Below are 17,095 nucleotides of genomic sequence, written 5' to 3' on the forward strand. Positions count from 1 at the left end.
GGGAAAAAAAGGGGGGGAGCTATCGGTACGCGACTTAACATCTTTGGAGTCACTTCATATCTTCTTCTTGCCTGACTTGAGCGTCGGAGGGCCGTCGCCGGGGACCCCTCCCCGGCCCGGCTTCCTTACAGGTTCGCCGGAGACCTGTTTAGCGCTTCGGAGCGCGCGAGGAGCCAGCAGAGAGCGCCACGTCCCCAGCGTCCGTCGATTCAGCATTCGGACAGGATCAAATTGGCGCCGTCTGTGGGAACGCGCCTGCATCCGAGTGGAAGAGATGGACGAAGCTGGACGACCACACACCGTGGCACTCTCTCAAGAGGGATTGGACGCTCTAATCAAGGCAAGAGCAGCTAAGCCCGTGGAGCAGCAGAAACAAAAAGCGCAAGCCGAACGCCTCGAGCAACAGGCGACGGCAGCATCATTAGGCCGAGCGGAAGTACATCTCCGACCGGAAAATATCTCAACATGTGGCCGAGATAAAGGTCCGGTCGGCAGTCAAGGGGAAGCACCACTTGCCCAAGGGCGTTACAGGTCGGCAACCTAGTATGGCAAAAGGCAAAGCCGGTTGGAAGAGATGGGCAAGTTGAAGACTCCTTGAGCGGGCCCCTCCAAAGTCATCGAGAAGCTCCGCTCGGGTTCCCATTATTTGGAACGCAAAGACGGGCGACCCGGAAAATTCTGCCATCCTCATGGCCTTAATGGGTTTCGATGAGTACATCGTATCCTCACTCCACGGGTATTCGGGAGTCGAGAAACTGAATCAGATCCTCTGCTGGTCGGCAGGTTAGTTTTCCAGCTGTATTTTATTTCGGTCATAGAATTTCAGTTCCTCAAGCGAAGGCCCCGCGTCGTTCGGCCGAGGTTAAGTAGCCGAGCCACAGGCTCGAGGACGAAGGCCCCGAGCCGTTAGGCCGGAGGTTAATTAGCCGAGCCACAGGCTCGATAGCGAAGGCCCCGCGCCGATCGACCGGAGGTAAATTATCCGAGCCAAGTGCTCGATGACGAAGGCCCCGAGCCGTTCGGCCGGAGGTTAATTAGCCGAGCCACAGGCTCGATAGCAAAGGCCCCGCGCCGATCGGCCGGAGGTAAATTATCCGAGCCAAGCGCTCGATGACGAAGGCCCCGAGCCGTTCGGCCGAAGGTTAATTAGCCGAGCCACAGGCTCGACGAATGAAGGCCCCGAGTCATTCGGTCGGAGGTATAGTATCCGAGCCAAGCGCTCGATATCGAAGGCCCCGAGCCGTTCGGCCAGAGGTAAATTATCCGAGCCAAGCGCTCGATGACGAAGGCCCCGAGCCGTTCGGCCGGAGGTTAATTATCCGAGCCAAGCGCTCGATGACGAAGGCCCCGAGCCGTTCTTGCCGGAGGTTCAGTAGCCGAGCCACAGGCTCGATAACGAAGGCCCCGAGCCGATCGGCCGGAGGTATATTGTACGAGCCGCGCGCTCGATAGCGAAGGCCCCGAGCCGATCAGCTGGAGGTAAATTATCCGAGCCAAGCGCTCGATGACGAAGGCCCCGAGCCGTTCGGCCGGAGGTTAATTAGCCGAGCCACAGGCTCGACGAATGAAGGCCCTGAGCCGTTCGGCCGGAGGTATAGTATCCGAGCCAAGCGCTCGATAACGAAGGCCCCGAGCCATTCGGCCGGAGGTAAATTATCCGAGCCAAGCGCTCGATGACGAAGGCCCCGAGCCGTTCGGCCGGAGGTTAATTATCCGAGCCAAGCGCTCGATGACGAAGGCCCCGAGCCGTTCGGCCGGAGGTTAAGTAGCCGAGCCACAGGCTCGATAACGAAGGCCCCGAGCCGATCGGCCGGAGGTATATTGTACGAGCCGCACGCTCGATATCGAAGGCCCCAGACCGTTCGGCTGGAGGTTAATTAGCCGAGCCACAGGCTCGATGACGAAGGCCCCGAGCCGTTCGGCCGGAGGTAAATTATCCGAGCCAAGCGCTCAAAATCGAAGGCTCCGAGCCGTTCGGCCGGAGGTATAGTATCCGAGCCAAAGGTTCGACAACGAAGGCCCCAAGCCGTTCAGCCGTAGGTTAATTAGCCGAGCCACATGCTCGACGAACGAAGGCCCCGAGCCGTTCCGCCGGAGGTATAGTATCCGAGCCAAGCGCTCGATAACGAAGGCCCCGAGCCGTTCGGCCGGAGGTAAATTATCCGAGCCAAGCGCTCGATGACGAAGGCCCCGAGCCGTTCGGCCGGAGGTTAATTATCCGAGCCAAGCGCTCGATGACGAAGGCCCCGAGTCGTTCGGCCGGAGGTTAAGTAGCCGAGCCACAGGCTCGATAACGAAGGCCCCGAGCCGATCGGCCGGAGGTATATTGTACGAGCCGCACGCTCGATATCGAAGGCCCCGGACCGTTCGGCCGGAGGTTAATTAGCCGAGCCACAGGCTCGATGACGAAGGCCCTGAGCCGTTCGGCCGGAGGTAAATTATCCGAGCCAAGCGCTCAAAATCGAAGGCCCCGAGCCGTTCGGCCGGAGGTATAGTATCCGAGCCAAAGGCTCGACAACGAAGGCCCCGAGCCGGAGGTATAATAACCGAGCTAAAGCTCTCGACGAAGAAGGCCCCGAGCCATTCGGCCGGAGGTATAGTATCCGAGCCAAGCGCTCGAGGAAGAAGGCCCCGAGCCATTCGGCCGGAGGTATAGTATCCGAGCCAAGCGCTCGAGGAAGAAGGCCCCAAGCCGTTCGGCCAAGGTTAAGTAGCCGAGCCACAGGCTCGATGACGAAGGCCCCGCGCCGTTCGGCCGGAAGTAAATTATCCGAGCCAAGCGCTCGATGACGAAGGCCCCGAGCCGTTCGGCCGGAGGTAAATTATCTGAGCCAAGCGCTCGAAAACGAAGGCCCCGTGCCGTTCGGCCGGAGGTATAATACCCACGCTCGAAACTGAAGACCTCGTCCAAATTAGGCTTAAAAGCCCGTCGAGCTCCGACGTTAAATATCGAGAGACGAGCCGGCGTCTATAAACTCTCCGAGCGGAAGACCGTCGAGCTCCGACGTTAAATATCGAGAGACGAGCCGTCGTCTATAAACTCTCCGAGCGGAAGACCGTCGAGCTCCGACGTTAAATATCGAGAGACGAGCCGGCATCTATAAACGTCCGAGCGGAAGACCGTCAAGCTCCGACGTTAAATATCGAGAGACGAGCCGGCGTCTATAAACGTCCGAGCGGAAGACCGTCGAGCTCCGACGTTAAATATCGAGAGACGAGCCGGCGTCTATAAACGCTCCGAGCGGAAGACCGTCGAGCTCCGACGTTAAATATCGAGAGACGAGCCGGCGTCTATAAACGCTCCGAGCGGAAGACCGTCGAGCTCCGACGTTAAATATCGAGAGACCGGCGTCTATAAACATCCGGGCGGAAGACCGCCGAGCTCCGGCGTTAAATATCGAGAGCAGGCGTCTATAAACCGTCCGGCGGAAGACCGTCGAGCTCCGACGTTAAATATCGAGACGAGCCGGCGTCTATAAACGTCCGGCGGAAGACCGTCGAGCTCCGGCGTTAAATATCGAGAGCGCGCTGGTAAACGCGGGGAAGACCGTCGAGCTCCGACGTTAAATATCGAGAGACGAGCCGGCGTCTATAAACGTCCGAGCGGAAGACCGTCAAGCTCCGACGTTAAATATCGAGAGACGAGCCGGCGTCTATAAACGTCCGAGCGGAAGACCGTCGAGCTCCGACGTTAAATATCGAGAGACGAGCCGACGTCTATAAACTCTCCGAGCGGAAGACCGTCGAGCTCCGACGTTAAATATCGAGAGACGAGCCGGCGTCTATAAACGTCCGAGCGGAAGACCGTCGAGCTCCGACGTTAATTATCGAGAGACGAGCCGGCGTCTATAAACGTCCGAGCGGAAGACCGTCGAGCTCCGACGTTAAAAATCAAGAGACGAGCCGGCGTCTATAAACCCTCCGAGCGGAAAAAGACGATCAAGGGGACTCGTACTCGCCGTCAATATCGTTCGGCCATCTACGTGTTCCGCTCGGCCCAGTACCCAATGATACTTCACCAACATCCAGTGAATAACCTCTTCTGTCGAAGAAGAATATATTCGTCCGAGCGGATGGTATTTTCATGGCGTCGCTCGGCCGAACTGATGGTCCAGTCAGTCGGACTAATCGCCTCCTTCGACTAGACTTGAAGGGGAGGCAAGTGATCCGGCAGTAAGAATGGGGGACCACATTTAATAGAGTCAACGCCACGGGAAGGTTGAAGAGTAAAAGGTCAACTAGAGGATTGGCCGAGCGGATAAATATTGGGGCGACCGGCCGAACGGATCCGAGCGGAATCAAAGACAGCTCGACGGGGGAGTCGAGTTTCCGACGCTCATCGTAAACAAGGTCAACGGACCGAGCGGGAGGCCCGCTCGGCCAAGGCTAAAGCAGCAATGGTGAATGAACTGTCTCAGCCGAGCACGCAATGGAGTGATACCTATGCCCGGTCGCAAAAGGGCTCCTATGCCCGGTCGGATCGATGCCTGTCGAGCGGATGGACGCTCAGCTCGGGGAAAAGCAGACCAGGACAATGGGACAGTGGGGAATACCTTCTGACAGCAGGCCATACGCAGAATCAGAATACGGAAGATCTTTCTGTCCCATCAAGGACGTGCTCGAACTGTAGCAGTATGGGGTTAGGCATGGTAGAGGACACGTGTACACCTCGGTAGGTGTGCATGAGCTTTCCTGGAGCTCTATAAGAGCCCGCAAACTTCAGAAACAAAAGAGGAAAAAAAAGGGGGGGAGCTATCGGTACGCGACTTAACATCTTTGGAGCCACTTCATATCTTCTTCTTGCCTGACTTGAGCGTCGGAGGGCCGTCGCCGGGGACCCCTCCCCGGCCCGGCTTCCTTGCAGGTTCGTCGGAGACCTGTTTAGCGCTTCGGAGCGCGCGAGGAATCAGCAGAGAGCGTCACGTCCCCAGCATCCGTCGATTCAGCATTCGGACAGGATCAGCCATAATTTCAAAATTTAGGTAATTTATTAGCTAAATTTTATAACTTGGCTAAATCTTTAGGCTAGAAGTTACCTTAATTAGTATTTAAATTATATACTAATCCTATCCAAATCCGCTAATTAAATAAAATCATATAAGTATCATTATTAGTCATAATATAAGCCTATTTAATAGGCATAATTTCCAGATTTAGTTAATTTATTAGCTAAATTTTAAATCTTGACTAAATTTTAAGGCTAGAAGTTACTTTAATTAGTATTTAAATTAAATACTAATGGATCCGATGGTAAAGTGGGACTCGGATGGTAGAGCAGCCAATGACACGTGGGAATCAGAGTCAACACGGTCAACATCCAGTGGCCAACCGGGCAGCCGACGTACCTGCCCGAGCGACAGTGCGACAGCTGAGCTCAACGCTGGGTTTCCGACGCTCAGAGGCCGAGCGGAATCCCCGCTCGGTCGGACGATAGACATTGCTCGACCACGCGCGGCAGGGAGGAAGCAGGATGAAGCACTAGGGGTCGAGCAGGCCTCCCACTCGGATCGATCACTCCAGCAACAGTACGGGGGCTCGGCCGAGCAAACTCCTCGCTCAGCCTCGCAGACGACAAGAAGAGCAGGAGGGAATATCTTCTTCGGGGAAAGTGTCACCGACAAACGGTATGGTTGGTAACATGCTCAAGCAGAGAATCGTACGGTGGAAGTTTCCACTGTCACGTCAGGGATATGTCCGGTCTGTTAAGGTATGGAGTTAGGCGTGCTTTTCTAATACACTCATTACAGGTATGCTTTGATAAGCGTGCACGTCTTGGTAAGCGTGCACACGCCTTCAGGGAGCCCTATATAAGGACCCCCAGACTTCGACGGAGGTATGCGTGATTCATCACTGTTGCTACAGTTCTCATCATTCTACTTTGATTTCTTGCTGCCGGAGGCTGACTTGAGCATCGGAGGGTCGTCGTCGGGGACCCCTTCCCGGCTTGGTTTTGTGCTTGCAGGTTCTCGCCGAAGGTCTACTTCACTCACCGGGCTGCGCGGAGTCAACGAGAGCACCACGTCCCCAGCGACCATCGACTCAGCACTCAGACAGGATCAAATTGGTGCAGTATGTGGAAACGCACCTGAATCCAAGCCGAGAAGATGGAGGAAGTTGGACGTTCACACACCGTGACGCTCTCTCCAGAGGAACTCGACGAGCTCATCCAGGCGCGAGCTACAAAAATAGTGGAGCAGCAGCAGAAGGCACAAGCCGAGCGGCTTGCGCAGCAAGCCACCTCGACATCCGGTGGCCGAGCGGCGTTGGAAGATCGGCCGGAGCAGTTTTCTACCTGGGCGCAGAATAAGGGGCAAACCGGCACGCCAAGAGAGGCACCGCCCGCCCCGATTCCATTCCATCGGGCTTTGTTCCAAACTCCCTCCGAGCTCGCCCAGGCCAACCAAGGATCATCCGATGAAGCTCCCGCTCGGGACATCAAGAAGGGCAAAGCGCCTCGGACTGAGTCATCTCCTGAGTGGATCAATCGACAGTTTTCCGAGGTGATCCTGCAAGACCCGCTCCCGAAGCACTACGCCCCTCTGGTGATCGGAGAGTATAGCGATACGACTGACCCAGACGACCACCTTGGTAAGTTCGATAACAGTGCTACTCTCCATCAATACACTAATGGGGTTAAGTGTCGGGTCTTCCTCACTACCCTGTCCGGCTCAGCGCAATGATGGTTCCGGAGGTTGTCGGACGGATCGATTCGGAGTTTTAAGGACTTCCGGACGGCGTTCCTCCACCGCTTCGCAAGCAGCAGGCACTACCAGAAGACTAGCGTCAGCCTGTTCTCCATGAAGCAGGGGCCCAGAGAAACTCTCCGAACCTACATCCAACGATTCAACCAAGCAGCCATGGGCATCCCGACAGTTTCATCCGAGACCATGATGCACACCTTCACCCAAGGGCTGGTCGATGGGGATTTCTTCCGTTCGCTCATCCGAAAGTCGCCCCGCGATTACGACCATATGCTGAAGAAGGCGATCGAATACATCAATGTGGAGGAAGCACGAGCGGCCAAAAGGAAGGAGGTGTCGCCAGAACCATCCGCGCCGACTGAAAGGAGGCCACCTATCAGCCACCAGCCCCCTCAAGTGTCCCGAGCTGAGGGGGCCCGACAGCATTATGAGGCCAAACTGCATGTCGTCCAACATGTGGTTGTCGAATGCCGAGGCCGAAGGGAAAGGTATGGACTCCCATGTTTTGTTCCCTACACCAGTCGGCTAGCCACAATACCCGCGATTGTCGAGGGTTCGCCCCAGTTGTCTCGCCGACGCCAAGAAACTATCGTCGTCGATCGCCCTCGCCCAACCAGCGACATCGACACCGGGACGTCGGGCGATGAGAAGCTAGGCGATCATCCGAGCGGGCACATCACGGTGATCAGCCCCGGACCTCTCACAAGCAAGCTAGACCATCTTCACGGGAGGAAGAAAACAGAAGCAACACCGCTCGGGGGGAGATCAATATCATAGTAGGAGGGCCCACCGGCGGGGATTCTAACCGGGCCCGGAAGTCGCATGCTCGGCAGCTAAGGATCCACGCTGTGGACTGCAGCGAAGAGAAGGCAAAGGGCCCGAGATTAGCTTTGGTCCAAGGGACCTCAAGGGAGTCGAAGTACCGCATGACGACGCTCTCATCATCAAAGCGGTAATAGCCAATTACACTATTCATCACATATTTATTAACACAGGAAGCTCGGTCAACATCATCTTCAAGAAGACATTCAACCAACTCCAGATTGACAGAGCCGAGTTGTTGCCCATGACAACCCCACTGTACGGGTTCACAAGAAACGAAGTTCTGCCGGTCGGACAGACCAGACTAGCCATATCGCTGGGAGAGGAGCCGCTCCGGAGGACGCGGGCCACTAACTTTATTGTGGTAGACACCCCCTCCGCCTACAACGTGATCCTGGGGTGCCCCGCCCTCAACGATTTTCAGGCGGTCGTCTTGACTTTTTGCCAGAAAATAAAATTTCCCGTCGAGGACCAGGTAGGAGAGGTCCGAGGATACCAGCTAGCAGCTCGGCGCTGCTACGTGGAAATGGTCCGCTCTGAAGCCAGATCCGCACGAAAGACACCCCAGATCAAGGTAGACGCTATAACCGAGAAACCTCCTACTTTAGTTTATGAGGAAAAGGAGGAAGTGCAGATTCATCCTTGCCGACCGGAGGCCACCACCTTCATAGCATCTGACCTAGAGGGAGAACAAAGGAAAGAGCTCATCAAATGCCTCCAACAAAACCACGATGTCTTCGCATGGTAGATGCACGAACTGCCTGACATTTCCCCAAGCGTAGCTCAGCACGAGCTCCATGTCCGACCGGACGCCCGACCAGTAAAGCGACGGAAGAGAGACTTCAGTGCCGAACAGAATCAAATAATCCGAGTGGAGGTTGAGAAGCTCCTGGAGGCCGGCCACATACGCGAGGTGCAATTCCCGAGCTGGCTCACGAACGTAGTGCTCGTCTCCAAGTCAAACAACAAATGGAGAATCTGCATTGACTTTCGTGACCTGAACAAAGCATGCCCGAAGGACTTTTATCCTCTGCCCAGAATCGATCAGATGGTAGATTCAACCACTGGGTGCGAGCTAATATGTATGTTGAATGCATACCAAGGATATCACCAGGTGCCGCTCGCCCACGAGGACCAGGAGAAGGTTAGCTTCATCACGGCGGACAACATCTACTGCTACAACATGATGTCATTCGGCTTAAAAAACGTTGGGGCCACTTACCAGCGTCTTATGAACAAAGTATTCAGGCGGCAGATTGGGTGCAATATGGAGGTATATGTAGACGATATATTGATTAAATTGCTCTAAGCTGTCGATCTCTGTGTAGATATAAAGGAGACCTTCCATACGCTACGGAAGTACGGAATCAAGCTCAACCCCCAGAAATGTCTGTTCGGCGCCAAGAGCGGACGTTTCCTGGGATAGATTGTGACCGAGCGGGGCATTGAGGCTAATCCCAGCAAGGTTAAAGCGTTACAAGATATGCTACCACCGAGAAACCTAAGGGAAGTGCAGCGTCTTACCGGCCAGATAACATCTTTATCAAGGTTCATTTCAAAGTCTGCTGACCAGAGCCTATCATTTTTCAAGATCCTGCGCCGAGCCACAAAGTTCTAGTGGGACGAGGAGTGCGATCGGGTGTTCGAGGAGCTCAAAGCCTATCTCAACTCCCTACCAGTGCTAGCCAAGCCGATAGCTGGTGAACCCCTCAAGATTTACCTATCCTCGACCAATCACGCGGTCGGCTCGGTCCTTGTAAGGTTGGACAGCGAGGAACAACTTGTATACTTCTTGAGTCATATATTAAAAGACGTTGAATCCCGCTACACCAGTCTTGAGAAACTCGCCTTTGCACTGGTCCTCGCCGCTCGAAGGCTCCGTCTGTACTTTCTCACACATACCATCATAGTAATGACCAACTGCCCGTTGAGCAGGGTCCTACTCAATCCAGAAGCATCAGGGCGGTTGATCAAGTGGGCGACGGAGCTCAGTGAGTTTGATATTCAGTATCAGCATCGGACAGCCATAAAGGCACAATCTCTTGCAGACTTCGTCACCGAGGTGCAAGATCACGAGCTCGAAGTCACCTGGAAGGTGTACGTGGATGGGTCTTCCACCCGGCAAGGGTGTGGGGTGGGAATACTACTGATCTCCCCCAAAGAAGAGCGGATGCAGCTATCTGTTCGGCTGGACTACCGAGCAATCAACAATGAGGCCGAGTACGAGGCTCTCATAGTCGGGCTACAAGCCGCTCGGCACGTGGGAGCCATCAGAGTTCTGATTCATTCAGACTCGCAGTTAGCCACCCAGCAGCTCTCCAAAATGTTAGATCAACAACGCTCGGCTCAGGCTCTACGCCGAGGCCTTCAAAAAGTTAAAAGCCAATTTCCAGGAGGTGGTTATAAGGAAGGTACCCCAAACGGAGAATCAAGCGACGGACGAACTGGCGAAACTAGCCAGCTCCATATCGTCGCTCGTCATGTAGCAGTCGATCAAGCAAATGTCCCTTGTGGCCCATATCGACCAGATGGAGGGACTCACCTTTCCTAGCGACTAGAGAAAAGAATAGAGTTTCTGCGAGCAGGAGTTATGCCTTCTGACCGGGAAGAGGCTCACTTGCTGAGAAGGCGAGTGGGCAGATTCACATTAATCGGAGACCAGCTGTACAAGAAAGCTTTCTCCCGACCGCTTCTCAAATGCGTCGGGCCAGAAGACATCGACTATATACTGCAGGAGGTACACCAAGGCTCCTGTGGTGGACATCCGGGCGACCGTTCGCTAGCAAGAAAGATTTTGTTGGCTGGCTACTTTTGGCCGATCCTTCAGGAGGGCGCTACTTGGACCATATCCACTTGCCTGTCCTGCCAAAAGTACCACAATCTCTCACACCGCCTGACGAAAGAAATGAAGACATCTGCGGTATCCTGCCCGTTCGACCAGTGGGGCTTGGACATAGTGGGGTCGTTCCCCATGGCAACTGGTCAACGGAAGTTTTTACTCGTTGTCGTTGATTACTTCTCCAAGTGGGTAGAGGTCGAGTCGCTGGCCAGGATCACCGAACAAATTGTCAAGAAGTTCATCTGGCAGCACCTTATTTGTCGGTTCGGTATCCCGCGCCGGCTCATCTCAAACAATGGAAGACATTTTGTCGGTCAACAACTCAGAGAGTGGTGCGAAGGATATGGCATCCAGCAGGCCTTCACTTCAGTGGCTTACCCCTAGAGCAATGGGCAAGCCGAAGTAGCCAATCGAGAGATCCTACGGATTCTCCGAGTTCGACTCGACCACGTTGGGGGCAGCTGGGTGGGCGCGCTTCCAGGCGTATTGTGGGCAATCCGAACGACGCCAAAGGAGGGGACGGGTGTCACGCCTTTCCACTTGGTGTATCAGGGCAAGGCAGTCGTTCCCGTCGCTTTTGACTGGGTGAAAGGTGCGCCGATGTATTTAGTGTCGTGTATCTCTTCTTTCCCCTATGCCTTTTGACTGCAGGGTTAAAATCAAAAAGCAAAGGATTGCAAGATCATCGCTGAACGGCTGGGCAATTCGGAAGACCGTCGAGCGGCGACGTTAAACGCCAGAGCCGAACCGGTGGCTATAAATACCCGGCCTAAAGACCGTCGAGCGGCGACGTTAAAAGCCAGAGCCGAACCGGCGGCTATAAATACCCGACCTCAAGACCGTCGAGCGGCAACATTAAACCCCAGAGCCGAACTAGCGGCTATAAATACCCGGCCTGGAGACCGTCGAGCGGCGACGTTAAACGCCAGAGCCGAACCGGCGGCTATAAATACCCGGCCTGAAGACCGTCGACCGTCCTCCAGGGAGAAGAAAGCGCTCAGGTATCTTCAGCCTTTCTATAAGACGAGGGGATTAAGTTTCAAGATATGGAGCTCGTCCTCGTCGCCTAGGAAGAGCGACGATACCATCTCGGGGTCACACCGGAGCAACATGACGGCGGCTGATGTGGGCACCGAGACGACGATTCACGAAGCAGTCCTCCATTGTAAGAACTCTCTTGGCAAGTTGTAGAGCAAGGAAGAACAAGTACACACACAAAGCTTTCATTCCTATTAATCGTATATAAGAAATAATATGCTTGCTCAATAATATTTATAACTATATCTGATCCGGTTTGAAGATAGTGCACTAGATAGATGGTTCTGATGTTGACTGTGAGAAAACTATGATCTGAAATAGGAAGGCACGCCGAGTGATTCTACATGTTAAAAATAGATTCAACAACTGAGTCAGAAAGATTGTGTCCCAGACACAGGAATTATGACGCTCAAATTAATCAAGTGGCCGAGAGGAAATATAACGAACAATAAAAATAAACAATGGAATTTGAATGTCTTACGTTGAATACTGTTGTATGGTGTAGCGTTGCGTCCCTGGTCTTGTAGATGGAAACTCTCTTATATAGTGCTACTTTTCTTTTCTGTACGAATCTCAATGTATTACTAAAATATAACTGACCCTTTTAACATTCTGACATTTTTCTGTAAAGGGACCTAACATTTCTATGATTTACAGAGTAGAAGATTCCTTTATAAAAATAGCACAAAGAATGTTCCTTTATTTCTCTTATAATCGTTACGCGAGATGGTAAAAGAAAACATTAATCCATTGGGTTGATGGATCATTAATATGTTTTACTAGTAAGACAATCGAGTCCCCTTTATAGCTCGATCAGCTCTCGTTTGTACATGTGATTGGGTTAGATTGAGGAATGCTATCACTCTCAAGGACTCAGCCTTCTCTCGGTCTCTTCACTTGGCCAAAGAGTCCAGTCAAGCTATAGGTGTAGCAATTAGTCTGATCGGCCATGTCACTCAATAGAAATTTATGACTCGACTTTAAATTGCAACAATACAACTCATGGTTCCATCGATCCTACGGGATTTAGGATCCGATCGGCTAGAACAAGTGACTATGCTAGCCCCAAATATTGATCCTTCTTTGACTTTGATTACCACATCATCTGACTTTCTTGAATATAACTCGATTCTTGATTCTCGATTATAAGGGTCTCATCCTATTCGAACTTGGGTAAACTCTCCTATGCAACCTACGCGGGGGTTGTGCTAGGCTTTAGTTAGAATCCCTATACGAGTGTAAGCATGGAATTAGGTAAATGAATAATGCATAGAGGCATTAACCAGCATTGTAATGAAACCAAAATCCAAGAATATATCACACGCCACTCACTTACGCTCCATCTCTCTATTCTCTCTTTCCTCCTCTTTATCTAATCCTTCTCTTCCTTCTTTTCAATCTCTCTTCTAGCGTTAGTGAACCAAACTTTGATTTTCTAGATAATTCCCCATGCGAAGTTAACTAATGCTTAATCAACAGCCCCTGTGGGATCGATATTTTTATTACTAACGACGTAGTCGTATACTTGTAGTTCGTAACACAGCTCTCGAGCGCCTGGACCAGATATGAGCACTATGGTCACCTCAATCCCCTTCGAAATGGCTCTTCATCGGTGAGTTATCGGTGCCCAAGTGCAAGTGCCTGGAGTCATGTTGATGTGGGCTCCAATATGATCCTCGCTGCAATGGTTCTGTGACTTGGCTCGTACTGCTCCGGGCACCTGGAACTGGTTCAGGTTACAAGAACGGTATTCTAAATCACCAACCGTAAACCTCGAATATCTCGACCTAGCAGAAACAAAGCCAACCACTAAAGAACTAGCTCACAATATAGCAGTAATTTACGACAGGATAAACTTGTCTAGCAGAATTAATCTAAAGAACTTCAAACAAACCCAGGAGGAGTTAGAAAGCCTTAAATTTGAAAACAAGAGGTTGCTTTAGGCAATAAAAGACCTGACCCAAGAAGTTCTTACAAATAGACCCTTAACAGAGAGACAAATTATTAGTCTAGTGGCTAAAATCATAGAACAACCCAAGGCAATTGAAGAAAGAGTTGTTAAGTTAACAGAAGACTTAAGCAAAAAGCTTGAAAGAGTTGAAAAACTCCTTCTTAAGCTAGAGGCCTAGACCTCTTCATGAGCTATATAAATACCCAGGCAACAAACAGCTATAAAGAAGCCTTGAAAGCCACAGAAAACATTGAAGCACCAAGTTTAGGGTTTGTTCGCCCAGTTGATTATAAAGGTCCCACATCCGGAACAGTAGCCGCAATTAACCAAGCCAATACACAAATCTAGCTCCTAGTAACTGTTGGGTTTTTCGGGCCGCGAAAACCGCTTTTCGCGTCGCGGAAACCCCGAATCACCCAAGGCCAACGGATCCGTGCAAGGAAAACCGAACGAAAATACGAGTACGAGTTTCAAAGACTCTAGATCTACACTAGATGAGAGTTATACCTTCGAAGTGTGCCCTTTCGCATTCCCGCTCGTCCAAGGAATTGCCGGATCTCTAGAGTATCAAAATAGATACTCCTCTAGAAGTACCCACATGAACACGTAGGTGGAGAAAACACACAAAAGGTGTGCTAGCACCTTGTGTGGTCACGGCAAGAGGAGGAAAGGGAGAGAGCTCTCTTGAGGAAGAAGAAGAAGAAGTAATGCCTTTATTAATATACAAGAATATGATACAATGAGTCCATACAATCATCAAATGATTGGCTCTAGGGCTCTAACTAACAATCTCCCACTAGCACTAGTGCCAATCAGTATAGGCTCTAAGACCTAATGACCTAGTGTGACCGTCATGCTTCCTCTGTGCCAAAGCCTTGGTCAAGGGATCTGCGATGTTAGCCTCTGTAGGTACTCTGCAAATCTTCACATCTCCTCTATCGATAATCTCTCGAATGAGATGGAAGAGCCATAGTATGTGTTTGGTCCGCTAGTGTGAGCGAGGTTCCTTCGCCTGTGCTATAGCTCCATTGTTGTCACAATAGAGCTCAATGGGATCAACAATGCTAGGAACCACCCCAAGTTCAGTGATGAACTTGCGGATCCAAACTGCCTCCTTTGCTGCCTCTGATGCAGCAATGTACTCGGCTTCTGTTGTAGAATCGGCTACTGTATCCTGCTTCGAACTCTTCCAGCTGACAGCACCACCATTAATGCAAAATACGAACCCCGACTGCGATCTATAGTCATCCTGGTCGGTCTGGAAGCTAGCATCACTGTAACCCTTTACAGCTAGCTCATCATTGCCTCCATATATCAAGAAATATTCTTTAGTCCTTTTTAAGTACTTAAGAATATTCTTGACCGCTATCCAGTGACTTTCACCTGGATCTAACTGGTATCTGCTCGTCATGCTCAAAGCATACGAGACATCAGGTCGAGTACATAGCATGGCGTACATGATCGATCCTATGGCTGAGGCATAAGGGATCTGATCCATGCGATCTCTCTCCTCTCTAGAAGAGGGACCTTGAGTCTTCGAAAGACTCACGCCATGTGACATTGGCAGAAATCCCTTCTTGGAGTTCTGCATGGCAAACCGAAGGAGTACCTTGTCAATGTATGTACTCTGACTTAGGCCAAGCAATCTCTTAGATCTATCTCTATAGATCTGTATCCCTAGAATATGGGATGCCTCACCTAAGTCCTTCATTGAGAAGCAACTCCCTAGCCAGGTCTTGACAGACTAAAGCATAGGGATGTCCTTCCCAATGAGTAGTATGTCATCCACATACAATATGAGGAAGACAACTATATCCCCTACAACCTTCTTGTAGACACAAGGCTCATCTTCGTTCTTGATGAAACCAAACTGTTTGATTGCATCATCGAATCGAAGATTCCAGCTCCGAGAAGCTTGCTTTAGTCCATAAATGGACCTATGCAGCTTGCATACTCTGCTAGTATGCTGTGGATCTACAAAACCCTCAGGTTGTGTCATGTACACATCCTCGAGTAGGTTTCCATTCAGAAACGCGGTTTTGACATCCATCTGTCATATCTCATAGTCATGGTAGGCTGCAATAGCAAGCATGATCCCAATAGACTTAAACATCGCTACTGGAGAAAAGGTTTCATCATAGTCAATACCATGAATCTGCTTGAAACCTTTAGCTACCAAGCGACCCTTATAGATAAGTCCATCCATGTCAGTCTTTCTCTTAAAGACCCACTTACACCCAATGGGTTTTACCCCTTCAGGTGGATCAACCAAAGTCCATACTTGGTTGGTGTACATGGATTCCATCTCGGATCTCATGGCCTCTAGCCATTTCTCGGAATCTGGTCTCATCACAGCTTCCTGATAGGTGGTAGGCTCATCCTCTATGAGCACAACATCATCATGGTCAGACAAGAGAAATGAGTATCTCTCAGGCTGACGACGTACCCTATCAGACCTGCGAAGAGGAATGTCTACTTGAACTGGTTGTTGTTCCTCAACTCCTTGTGGAACATCATCCACAACACTTTGTGGTTCCAGTTCAATTTCCATCGAGGCATCAGTGCTATTGTTCGCATCTTGAACTTCTTCAAGATCGAACGCGCTCCCACTAGTCTTTCTAGAAACAAAGTCCCTTTCTAGAAAGACCCCAGTCTTTGCCACAACTACCTTGTGCTGACTGGGAATGTAGAAGTAATATCCCTTAGTTTCCTTGGGATATCCAATGAAATAGCACTTGTCGGATTTGGGTCCTAATTTGTCTGAGACTTGACGTCGTACGTAAGCCTCACAACCCCAAATCCTCATGAAAGACACCTGGGCATCTCTCCCAGTCCATATCCTATATGGTGTCTTTATCACGGCCTTGGATGGAACTCGGTTGAGAATGAAAGCTGCTGTGTCTAGAGCATAGCCCCAAAGGTATGTCGGAAGATCTGTGTGACTCATCATAGATCGTACCATATCTAATAAGGTACGATTCCTCCGTTCGGATACACCATTCCACTGTGGTGTTCCAGGAGGAGTGAGTTGGGATAGAATCCCACACTCAGCTAGATAGTCACGAAACTCATGGCTAAGGTATTCTCCACCTCGATCGGATCGAAGTATCTTAATACTCTTGCCAAGCTGGTTCTGTACTTCATTCTTGAATTCTTTGAACTTTTCAAAGGATTCAGACTTATGTGTCATCAAGTACACATAACCATATCTACTGAAGTCATCAGTAAATGTGATGAAGTACCTATAACCGCCTCTAGCAGCGACATTGAAAGGGCCACATACATCACTATGTATGAGTCCTAACAAATCAGTCGCTCTCTCGCTGTGCCCACTAAAGGGAGTCTTGGTCATCTTGCCTCGTAGGCATGACTCGCATATCTCATATGATTCAAAATCAAATGAGTCCAGCAAACCATCCTTATGGAGCTGGGATAAGCGCTTGTCATTTATATGACCTAAGCGACAGTGCCAGAGATAGGTGTGGTTCATATCATTCGATTTGAACCTCTTGGTACTAACGTTATAGATAGAGCTCTCAAGGTCTAGAATATAGAGTCCGTTCATCAGAGGTGCACTACAATAGAACATATCGTTTAAATAGACAGAACAACATTTGTTCTTTATTATAAACGAGAATCCTTTCTTGTCCAAATAAGAAATTGATATAATGTTCTTAGTCAATGCAGGCACATAACAACAATTGTCTAACTCTAGTATAAGCCCAGAGGGCAGAGATAGAAAAT

Source organism: Zingiber officinale, chromosome 1A, assembly GCF_018446385.1.
Source record: "Zingiber officinale cultivar Zhangliang chromosome 1A, Zo_v1.1, whole genome shotgun sequence".
NCBI classification, from domain to species: domain Eukaryota; kingdom Viridiplantae; phylum Streptophyta; class Magnoliopsida; order Zingiberales; family Zingiberaceae; genus Zingiber; species Zingiber officinale.